The following is a 13,085-nucleotide window of genomic DNA, read 5'->3' as shown; positions in this document are numbered from 1 at the left end:
TTTGCTAAAAATAGGAACATATATATGTAACTAGTGATGACAGAAATGCTGCAAAGAGTCGATGGATTAATACAATAAATTTAATATCACTCAGATGAGAATATGTATTTAAAATATTTAAAAACTCACTTTCGTCACTTATTGCAAAATCAAACAATGGTTGGGTTTAAATTGTAGATAATGTTAAAATTAATGTAACCTGCTAAATTTGTAGTCAAATTTAGTTTCATTTCTTAAAAATATTTCAAATTATTTTTAAAATATCCATTTTAATCGCAGCAATAAATACTCCCATTATGCGTAGATATTAATTCACGGATTTTTAATTACAAATTCACTTTGTGGTTAACCAATAAGGCGTTGTAAGTATTGTAGCTTGTTTTTAAGTTCACTTGTTCAGATTATGAGATCTTGGGTTTTTCTATTTTAGAAATAACGTAGTTAGGTCCAAGGGCAAATTCGCATATTTTTCGTAGGCCTTTAATTCATCATAAGTGGCTCAACAATCCGTTGTTCATCTTGGCCTCTTGACAAAGAAATCGCTACTTCTGTCGATTCCTGACAACTCCCCTCCATCTTCTGACCTGTATCTGACCTTCGGATCTGTAGGTCTTCTTCCACATCATCAATCCATCTCTTTCGTAATCATCTTCTATTTCTTGTACTCGCTGATGCTTGTTTTGAAAATGTTAATCTCTTCGTGTATTCGTGATCTGACATCCTAGCAATGTGTCCAGCCCATCTAAGTCTCTGCACTTTAACGAATTTTACAATATCTGGATCGGTGTATAACTGATTTAGTTCAAAGTTGTATCTTCCATAGCCCATTTTCATTTACGGCCCCAAAAATCTTTCTAAGAATTTTTCTCTCAAAAATACCAAGAAGTCTTTCATCATTTTGAGATAAGGTCCACGTTTCAGCGCCATATATCAAAACCGGTCTTGTATATATTAATCTTTACTGCACGTTTTATAGTTTTATTCTTTAAATGTTTCTGGAGACCGTAAACAGTTCTGTTTGCTATTGCTATGCGTCTTTTTATTTCGTCGCTTGTCGTGTTTGTTGCGTTTACTAGCGATCCAAGATATGAATTCTTTGACTTTTTCAAAGGTATGGTTGTTTATTTGGATTCTCCGTTGGATATTTCGGGGTTTTTAGAAACCAACATATATTTGGTTGTTTCCGCGTTTACCACAATTCCTAATTCACTTGCTCCGTCCGCAAGCCTTGTAAAACACTGCACCATGTATCTCATACTTCTGCCTACAATAACTATATCGTCAGCGAATGCGAGAATTTGCGTCAATCTATTAAAAATAGTTTCATTCATTCTAATATTTAATTGTCTGATTGCCTTTTCCAAGGAAATATTAAAGAAGAGACACGCCAGCGTATTCCCCTGTCTTAGACCATTATTAATTTCAAAGAGCGTAGAGTTTTCTCCTTCAATTCTAACGCGTGAGCTTACGTTTTGCATTGTTAGTTGGGTCAACTTAACTAACTTAGGTGGGATCCCAAAGTCTATCATTGAATTATATAATGCAGTTTTTTCACACTGTCATAGGCTGCTTTGAAGTCGACGAAGAGATGGTGTGTATCTATGTTATATTCTAGTGACTTTTCTAGAATCTGCCTATGTGCTTGAATTTGATGTGTAGTTGACTTCCCAGCAGTAAATCCGCATTGATATTGACTAACAATATCCTTTGTAAAATGTTTAAATCTTTCAGACAATACATTGCCGAAGATTTAATACGCAGATGCTAACAGAGTAATGCCTTTATAGTTCTTACACTCCAGTTGATCACCCTTTTTATGCAACGGACATATTATTCCCTTTAGCCACTCTTCTAGTACCAATTCATTCTACCATATAAGTACTATTAATTTATGGATTGCTGCAAAAAGTTGATTATTACCTCTTTTATACATTTCCGAACAGATTTCATCGATTTCTGGGGCTTTATTGTCTTAAGAGTTTAAGGATGGATTTTGACACTTCTTCTCTTATTGGGTCTTCACTGTGTAGTTGACGTCGTAGATTTTGTTGATTGCCTATGTTGTAACCTCCTTTAATATGGATTATATTTAGATGTTCGCTGAAATGTTGTGCCCATCTGTTAAAAGCTGAGTTTTTATCATGTAGAATTTCACCGTTAATCAAATTTTTGATCGTGGCTTAAATTCTCGACGGATATTATTTAAGAATTTTAAGGCCTTTATTTGCAGAAATATAATTTATGGATTTTACCTGCTGCTGGTAAATTTTGGAATTTATATATTGGAGTTAAGGATACTTTTAGGATATTTAAACCTATCTGATGATATTTTTTATGGTTGTTCCTGATATTAATGTATTAAAGATGTTTATTAGTATTTGAATAGTATGGGTTTCTTAGTATGGATTAAAGACCTTTCATATGGTTGCCTTTGGACCTATCTACGGATGGGAACATGACAAGGTTCAACATTAAGTTAAGTACAACATCGATGTATTAAATTATAGTCAGTTTGGTGTAATTATATTAAAAATTTCAGTTATTTTAATAATATAATTTTAGTTCGGTACCAAACACATGGTACCTTTTTAGTTGAGTTAAGTTTCCGAGTGATCAGGCAAAAAATTATCTGATAATTTTTTGTCTGATTCTTTTCATTGGTCAAAGGTTCTGTATAATGAAACTTGTAATTCATTTATTAAAAATGTGAAAAGATTTCGTTAATTTTTGTAGTAAAATTGTTAAACTAATTTTATTTTCAGACCATAATTTTCTCTTCTCAGATTTCAGATATTCTGAAATATAAAATTAAATTTTCGTAGTAATCTGTTCAATTTTTTTGGTAGGTTTATTGTTTTATTTAGCCGCAGTGTCTAGTTTGAGCAAAGCTACTTCGAGTTTTTGAACTAATATGGTATACAACCAACTCCCGGGAACTATTCCATTTTAAGCTATTTAGAATGCATATTTCCAGGCAGAAAGTAGATAAAATTTTTACCAAAAACGCTCAATTTAATATGTGGAACATATATATATATATATATATATATATATATATATATATATATATATATATATATATATTCAATAAAGTCATTCTAATTAACACAATCCTTCCTGAATAGGCCAGTAAATATGAGAACTCTAAAAAATCTCGACACAAGTGAAATTTGTGGTGTTTTATTTTAATGGTTTTTATGATTTATTCATCACCAAAAATTTATAGAGTTCAAAATTATATTGCCTTATCCATAGACCCAGTTCGCTAACTCCATCATATCTGGTCTTCAATACTTTTCTTTCAAAGATTTGTATAGTCGGTTCGCTATATTTACGCGGGTTTCGGATTAACAAAATTATGCTAATGACTCATTGATAACCAGTTGCAGTAAACGACTTCCCAGAAAATTAGGTAAAAACTGCATTAATGGTCATATTTTAAAATACATTAAAATAACATTAGGGTAGGTATAAATTTGTGACAATATTGCAGTTGAATTGATTCTTTGCCAGTGTTGACATTGTATGTTTGGTGGAAATATTTAAAAATGCCTAGACGTGTGTTAGATGTAGATAGTCTAATTTGTAGTGTACATAAGTATTTTACGGATGAAAAAGAAAATGGCGGTCCTTTAAAATCGGTAATATCTGTTCAACAACGCGTATGTGATGCTTTAGGAATTAGTGAAACCAAACTAAGAGGAGTATTACAAAATCGCAATAATGAACGGCCGAAAGAAGATCACCGAAAAACTCGCCTATCATTGAAAACGAAAGATATTCCAGATGGAAAAAAATTTGAAATTCGTGATACCATTTATCGAATGCGAGCCAACAAGGAACATGTGACCTTAAATACAATTCTCTCGGAATTAAAAGATAGAAAATTTGACGAAATTGGCAGAACAAGTCTATGGCAAGTGATACATAATTTGGGTTTCAAATTTCAAAAGGAGGATAACAGAAAAGCCCTTTGTGAAAGAAGTTCTGTTGTGCATAAAAGAATTAACTTTCTAAGAAAATATTCTAAATTAAAAGAAGAAAGGGCAAATTTTATATATTTAGACGAAACATGGATATTTTCTAGGGGTGCAACCAAGAGAATATGGCAAGATAATAACGTAAAGTCTATCAAACATACTGATGGAGAAGGGAAGCGACACATAATTTTACATGCAGGAGGGAAATCGGGTTTTATAGAAGGTGCTGATTTAATATTTTCATCTAAATCAAAATCAAGTGACTATCACGATAATATGAACACAGAAATGTTTGTAAAATGGTTACATGAAAAACTTCTCCCAGGTTTAAGTGAGCCCAGCGTAATTATTTTAGACAATGCACCTTACCATTCTGAAGTATTAACCAAAAGTCCAACGAATTCTAGGACTGTTAATAAAATTAAAGAATGGTTGACAAAGGAACATATACCATTTACACAACATATTTTAAAATCAGAATTATTACGCTTGGCAAATATCCACGCAAAACCAAAAACCTTTGTTGTGGATCAGATTATTAAAAGTTACGGTCATCAAGTTTTACGTCTGCCACCGTATCATTGCCAGTTTAATCCCATCGAATATATATGGGGAATAGCAAAACAATATTATGACAACCATATTGGGCCTAACGGTTATAGCGACGACGCAGTTCGGGAAACTTGGCGAAAGGCACTTTCAATTGTAACTCCAGAAGTGTGGTGCAACTGTATATAGTCAAGTGCGAGAAACTAATAGAAGATTGGTTGACTCGTGAAAATAAAATAAACGAAATAAGTCCAATCATAATAACAATTAATGGTGATGATAGTTATGATGATGACGATTATAATATTTTTGATGATAATGACTGATTTTCATTTTTGTTGGCAAGTTAAATCTTTTTATTTTTCATTAGAAATTCTCTCCATGGAACAAATATACATAAACCATATTTTCTGTGTGAAGTGTAATATAAAATTATTATTAGGTTTATATTAGCCACATTAGACTCCATTAATGAAGTAATTCTCTTTATTATACTGTCAATTATATAAAAGATTTTCCATTATTATTTAATTAAAAAAAGTTATGGATTATTTTTCATTTCATTTGACCAGTTGATATTTCCCCAAAGAGCAGGTAATTAAAACTGGGTACTTACAATAAAATTTTTAATCCGAAACCCGCGTAAATATAGCGAACCGACTATAGTAACTCTTCATTTCACAGGTAAGTGAGCACATGGCGTATAATTGTTATATAAAGTTTGCTTAGTTAAGTATCTAGGCCAAAATAACAGCGGTTAGCAATTCTTTTTCTTATTTTTTTGAATGAACCTGACTTTCCTCCCACGAAACTTATTTTAAACGTTAAAAATAAGTTGTAATCTATAATATCTATAATAATATGATACCTATTGTTTATTTAAAAAGATTTTTCAGAATCTGTAGAATTTCAGACAAAAACAAATTATTTTAATCATTTTTTACTTTACATGTACGAGGAGCTATTAGTCTATATCATATAATGGTTCCTTTATGAAAATTATTTTAGTTCCACTCATTTCGTTTAAATTACATTTCAATCATTTTTAAAGAAAAAATTCCAATGAAATTAAATTATGTGATCTGTATGACCATTCTAGAGGGTTTAAAGGATTTGAAAACCTTTTTACTTATAAGGAATTCATTCAACTAGTGGAATGGTTAAAGTAAGGAAAAGTAGCAGAGGTAGATAAAATTAAAAATGAGATAACAAGAAACGAAAGAAAAGACCGCATGAGACGGATTTAGCGATGATGAATGAGCGAGGATATTTGGGGGACAGAAAAAAATAAAATCTATTAGAAAAAGAAAACTCAACAAATACCAACAGTTATAGATGGATCATACTACTTTCTACCATATACAATATATTGTCGAATATTTTGAGAAACTGGCTAGACAAATACACCAAAAACACATTAAAACATTACCGAGAGGCCTTCAAAAAAGAAAAATCAACCAAAAGATAACCAAAAGTGTATTTATAGGTGTCCGGAGGGAAAAACCATTCGATTGAAGATAGAGAGGCAAACAGGAAGTAAAAAAGGTGAGACCGAAAGTATTATTTGCTGCAAAGTGTTTAAAATTAATTAAAAAAAATGAGATTAATTACTTGATGGGTAATTATCGTATACAGTAATGATTATTTAAACATTTTCCTTTCTGTGTTACTCAAGGTAAATAATTTGTTAGTTTTTATATTCTCACAGTCAAACAGGTTCGTATAGGTCATTTTTAACATTGTTTTTTACTTGTTAGTCCTATTTATATTTATATGATGCCATAGAGGTAGTTAGAAGTACTAAAACATAAAATTAAATTTCTTTCTATTTAAATTTATTATTCTATTAAATTTATCTCATCAATCAAGGACGCCCATCTTTGGAAATAGGTATTTCTATCTTTCCTACACCGTCCTTAATCGTCCATCGTCCTTATCAACTAATTATAAGGAATTTCGTACAAAAGTTACTCCATCAAGTATTAGCCAACAAACTGGGATATCTACAAATCAACCACCTGTATTCTAAATATGCCCCTAATATTATACAAGATATTGTGTTCAGTAACTATCTGGTGCTAAGTTTATTCATTCATTGATTGATTGAAATGGATAATTATTCTTTTATCCTTTTCATCCACTCTTACGATTTTCCCGGTATGAACCATATTTCCGTGACTGCGCATGTCCAAAGCTTTTGTGAAGTCCAGAAAATAAACATACACGTCACAATTAATATCTCTCAATCATCACCTGCGTTGCTTCGTAACAGAACTTTTTGTGTTCAAAGACCACTTCTGAACCCAGTTTGAGTTTTTTCTTTTCACGAGCATCAAACAATTTTAAGAATTTTTGACCAATCATCATCATCATCATTTTGGCTTTACAACCCTGTGTGGGTCCTAGCCTCCCCAAGAATTTTTCTCCAGTCGTCCCTATCCATCGCCTTCCTCCGCCAAGCACGTATTTCCATATTTCTCATGTCTTCATCGATGTTATCTAGGAATCTTGTTCTGGGTCTTCCTCTTCTTCTTTGACCAATAGGTCTATCAAGGAGCGTTTTTCTAGCTGGGTCGGTTTGCTCCATCCGCATAACATGGCCTACCCACCTTAGACGTCCTATCTTTATGTGTTTTACGATATCTGGTTCCTGGTATATCCTATAGAGTTCGAAGTTGTATCGTCTTCTCCAGACACCATTTTCATTTACCGCTCCATAGATGCGCCTTAGTATTTTTCTTTCGAAACATCCTAACATGTTTTCATTACTTTTTGTTAAAGTCCAGGTTTCTGAACCATATGTTAGGACTGGGCGTGTTATTGTTTTGTAGAGTTTTACTTTTGTATTTCTTGATATAACTGTAGATTTAAAAAGGAGATTAAGCCCAAAATAGCATCTATTAGCCGTGCAAATTCTGCGGTTTATCTCTGCGGTAGTGTCATTTTCAGTATTGACGAGCGTTCCCAGGTATACAAATTCGTTAACTGCTTCGATGACGTCATTTTCTATAACAAGTGGCCGTAGTGTTTGTGGTTGCGTACCTCATTTTTGACCAATTGTGAGAAATTCAATGCATGATTTAGCGGTGAGTTTCATTGGTAATGTAACAAATGTAGACAGAAAAAGTTCTTATTTCCGCGAAATATTCTTGCTATTGCAGTAAGAAACTATGTAATGTAAATGTAAATAATTCAGTTTCAGCTTGATAGTGAAGGATATTACTATAACGTTTATATTTAAAAATTTTTCATGAAGCATTCAACGATATCTACGTGAAAAGAAGGTGTACAATTTAGTGATTAGCAGAACCTTCAATTTATCACCTTTAGACTGGATTTTATTGGTATGTTTCATAAAAATTGTGTACTAAACAAAAATAGATAGTCTGGATGATCTTCTAGAAATAGAACAGTGATAACAAGTTAAATAACAAATTATCAATTGCGAAATACTATATCAGTTTTTCATAATAGATTTCGATTCTGTCAAGGAGAGTGAGGAAGACACTTTAACAATATAACTACAAATAATCGATAAAAATCTTTTTCCGATAACTATACTAGAATTAACCTTTATTATATAACTATTTATTGCAGAAACCTACGAAATAAAATATATCGACAATTGCGTATGCCTTACAAGCACTGATATCAGACAAAAAGAACAAGAAATGCTAAAAATATAGAAAAGAAAACTATGAAGGAAGGTATTTGAGGGTAAAATACAAAAGACTATAGATACGAAAGACAAATTTAGAAGACATACCATAATAGGTGTCATAAAAAGCTAAATGTGGTGGTTATTAAGGTGGGTCTGGCCTACACGAAGAATTTCAAATTGGTAAATGACAACAAAATTTATAATTAGTTCAATAGGAGGAAAAAGTGGTCGTTACAAATTAAAAGCAGAAGACAATAACAAAAACGAATTGAGAAACATACAATAATGATACAATTTGGACAATGAATTTTGTGCGAATTTCGCTAAAAAAAAAATATCACAACCCTCGAAAAATAGTGTCTGTCATAAATCCCCAAAATGGAAGTTTTGACTACTGGTATCATTATTTTTTGTCCTCTTTGTCCAAATAAAATACTGTCATAACTCAATTTACTTCTTTGTATTAAACGATAATAAATATTTCGATGTTAATAAATTCTTTAAACTTCTTCTGCGGGGGGGGGGGTGTTATGTACACTAAAAATAAAAAATATATAGATACATTTTTTACTAAAGAAAACTACAATACATTGACAGTAGTTACATTATATAATGTTTTTCTATAGTGATAATAAACAAATTTAAAATTAAAGTTAAAAATAATCCGGGTGAATATCAAGCAGACCTTGGAGCAAACAAGTCAGTAATACAAATCAGTAATAGACCAAATTTTTACAAGAAAACAAATGTTATCTAGCTCATACACTCATACATCCTCGAAAAATATGAATGGAGTCGGTAAAAGAAGATCTGAAATTGCTAAAAACTACAATCTTGTACAATATCGTAAAAACATAGCACAGGACATAAGCCAAATGGAACAAAACGGGCATATACTAGTTCGCTCCCGCGGTCAGATTTTCAAACCCTATAGAAAAAGGTCACACGTAAATTCGTTCATGACAAGTCATACCGTTTGTCCAGTAAACTAACGACGCCCTCTAGGAAAGAAATCTAAACTATCACCATTTGACATTTCAATCATATTTTGTTCTTGAAAAGATACGTTTACATATTAATATAATTAATAATTAATTTTGATAATATTTTTAAGGTAGAATTTGATACAAATTAATTTAAAGCTTTATGTTAGTTTAGATTTAAAATCCTAACGCCATCTGAACAAAGAAATCTGAACTACTGACATTTCAACCTATGAGTCAATCATATTTTACTTTTGAAACGATACATTTAATTATTAATACAAAAAATATTAATTACATATTAATATAATTAATAAATATTATTAATATATTTAAGGTACGATTTGATACAAAATAATTTAAAATTTTTTTAGTTTAGATTTAACATTATAGCGTCACCTAAGAAAGAAATCTGAACAGATAAACTGGCAAGTAAAATAAATTAAAATTATCTGACATATAAAATATTTATTTGCCAAATAAACTACTGAATAAAAACTTATATCTGGAAAATAAATTGTGTTTATTGTAGTTCGTTATTATGTTGTAGGTTATCGGGAAATCAAAAATATAACCTAACAACAATATTTATTGTTGTTTAGTGTAGGTTAGAGACATGGACATTAAAAGATTTAATGAAATCGGAGAGTATGATCAGTATTTATATTTATAAACTTATTGTGAGAATATACTATTTGATGCAGAATCGAACATTTTAATTTTTGTAATGATAAAGACTTTTTTAAAAGGATAAGATTAACTAAACCGACAGTGATCTATACTCTGAGGAAATATTGTAAATAGTTGTTAATAAATTATTATAAAAGTAGGTGTATACATATTTTCATGTACTTAGTTTAGAGATTCAATATTTTCATAATCTTGATCATTTAAAATTTAATAATTAACCTTTTTGAAGAGATATTGGTGCTATTAATTCAATAATAGTAGTATCGGATTCCAAAATGAAAAATATGCACAAATACCTAGGTTGTGAAATTCTTTTAATAATTATAAAATACATTCAATTATATATAAAAAAAGACTCTGAGTAAGTATACAAAATATCCAGAGTGTAGTAGAAAATGTTCAAAACTCTCAATAAATCTTCTATATAATATATGGAATATTGATTTTAAATTCTGACAATTTCGTGATATTTCTTGGATATGTTTTTCTAGGTACCTACCAGGTAGGAATAAATAATTATGTATTCTTGATAAGAAGTTTAAATGGAGGTAATATAAATGGGTTCTTACAAGGAAATTCTGATTATACAGGAAAGCCATTTTTAAGAAGTCCACTAAACACTCCAATGTCTATAATCAATTTCATATTAGAACCAGATATGCAACATAACTTTTTATGTATCGAAGAGAAGATTTAGGTACTATTTCATCTAGTGGAAGTGGCTGTAAGGTTGAAAAGATTCAATCGTTCTATCTACAGCAACATTCTCCGAGTATAACCTAGCGAGATATCAAAATTAAGACAATTTTGAAGATGAATTGCTAAATAAAGACATTAATGAACTTTTTAAAGTTCTTATATAATATTTTAATGTTATGGAAAAACCTGAGAAGAATTATTAAACATGTAATATTTTTTTATTCGTTATTAAAGTTTTCTTTACATAATTTCATTTGTTACTGCCACCACAAATTGAAAAATCAAATGAGATATTAAAACATTGTGATTTCTTTGACAATTAATTAAATATTGGTGTGTTCCAAAATAAATTTTACATTTATCTTACAGATAAGTAACCGCAACAAAATCTGAAGTGAAAAGACGGGTACATTTTATTTTATAAATAAATGTCTATCCTTCAGATAACTATCTGTCACATAGAAAAATATTTATCTGGAGGTGAAAAGACCGGACCTTTCATGCAAGAAGTTCATTATTTTAAAAATTAAATTTTTAATTCTTTTGAAAATTTTGTTGATCCTAAAAAATTGGCTGCGAATTTGGTGATCGGTAAAAATATAATACAAAACTAGAGCTTTCCCAACAAATAAATTGCCAAACTAGAATTAGTTGAAATTAGATGAAAGTTGTACAACAGATTAAAACATTATTCTGTTGTCGTCCTAGCCTTAAATAGGAGAAAGACAGAAAAAATTAAGTGGAGTGATTGTAGATGCAATTGATTGGATCCCCCGTCGCATGGTGAAGGGTAAAATCACTAGTTTCTATATAAAATACAAAAGTCATAGTTCTTTTTTTATAATTTTTATAATTTTCCTAGATTTTAGGTGATACTTAATCCGCTTAACTATGGGAGCGAACTAAAAGGGTTAAATTAAAAGGGTTTTTTGTCCTTGGGGGCCGAATTAGTGTGCTCTAAAAAAAGCTATTGAAACTTATATATACAGGATAAGTTTCTAGATTGTAGTGTATTGGTCCATTTTGGTACAGAATATGCAAAAAAGAAATATTTAGGAAAAATGTAGGCCTTGATATTCCCCAGGCTTCGAAAATATGCTGAATCCTACAGGTTGATTATTAAGTACGTTGTAAAGCAAAGATACAATATTTTAAATAGGACACAATGTATATTTTCTCATGAAAAATTAGTCATATAAAATGATTATACAGAAAATTCAGATATATAGCAGCATTCACACGGTCGTCAAAAAAATGTGGGCCAATCATACAGTCCCCAAGAATACTAACCCAAATATTTATAGGCTATCTAGTTTGAATGTGACTATTTATAAATAGGGATTGCTTGATGTATACTAAAGAAAATTATGTCGATTTACTGTTCCGTTTTTGTGAAAAATGTAGCTTCATCTCCAAAAAGAGCATTATCGAAAAAAAAAAAGATTTTTGTTTCAAAGCGATATTGAAACAAAAATGGTCATAAACACCTTGTATACTAGTGTAAAACTTGATTTTATAAGAATAACGATTATGAGAAAAATCAAAATATAAAAAAATATACAGACTGTCTTATTTAAAAAATTTTGTTTGGTTTACCACATAGTTATTAATCACTCTGTAGAATTCGGCATTTCCAGACCAGGAGAATATCATCGACTAAATTTTTTCTAAATAACTTCTTTTAATATTCTTTGCCATAATGGAATTTCCGAACAATGTCTCACTAAAAACTCACCCTGTATATTCAATAAGTTGAATTATTAACGATTAAAATTGCAAAGAAAAATTCATTGATATAATAACAAGATCTCTGTAATAGAACGTTTTTATCAAGCTTTTTTTTAATATCTTTTGGGGTTTTAAACCTTTTTTCACCGAAGTAAAACAACAATATATTTGTTTTTGTGGGGTAGATTTATTTTTATACACCCTCAGGAAAGCTTCTTTAATATAATATGCACGGCAATAACAATTTTTTGAGTTTATTGCTGCAAAGAGATCTGCAGGTGCTTCATGGTAATGTTTTAGTATAATCTGAAGCTACAATTATTTCCATCTGTTTTTTCATTGGAATAAATATTTTTGTTAATAGTTTACTATTTTACGAAGAATAAATTTATTTTTTCGACATTTAAAAACAACTTATTGGCAGTCGTTTAAATTTAAAAGTGCCATTTTGATTTTTTCTTTTAATTGAGGTATTTTAGTAGGTGAAATATTTTAATTGAGGATATCTTGAAGTATTTTAATTGAGGATAAAATATTACTAATAATTATCAGTAAATTTCTTTAAATCTCCAATATATAAGCACAAAGTTCAGTAATAAAATAAATTATGTAGAAATCATCCTTGGTTGGATATAAATTATTTCAACCAATCTAGAGCTGCTTTATCCTTTTGCACTATATCTGTTAGCATTACAGAAGAGTTTTGTACGAAACTCTTTATTGTCATTTTATAATCATGAAGCCAATTTTTCGTCTAAACGTCACTATTTATGCACACAGTGTACAACAAAATAA

At 30.1% G+C, this 13,085-nt stretch overlaps 1 protein-coding gene across 3 annotated transcripts in view; it reads right to left on the bottom strand.

Annotated features, from left to right (window-relative positions):
* The window catches only part of Hr4 (nuclear hormone receptor 4), a 235,840-nt gene that overhangs the window by 74,151 nt on the left and 148,604 nt on the right, over positions 1-13,085 (bottom strand). The window lies entirely within an intron of this gene.

This window comes from Diabrotica undecimpunctata, chromosome 2 (genome assembly GCF_040954645.1).
Source record: "Diabrotica undecimpunctata isolate CICGRU chromosome 2, icDiaUnde3, whole genome shotgun sequence".
Lineage (NCBI taxonomy): Eukaryota > Metazoa > Arthropoda > Insecta > Coleoptera > Chrysomelidae > Diabrotica > Diabrotica undecimpunctata.
The sequence above is the reverse complement of the archived record's forward strand: the minus strand, read 5'-3'. Positions and strand labels throughout refer to the sequence as shown.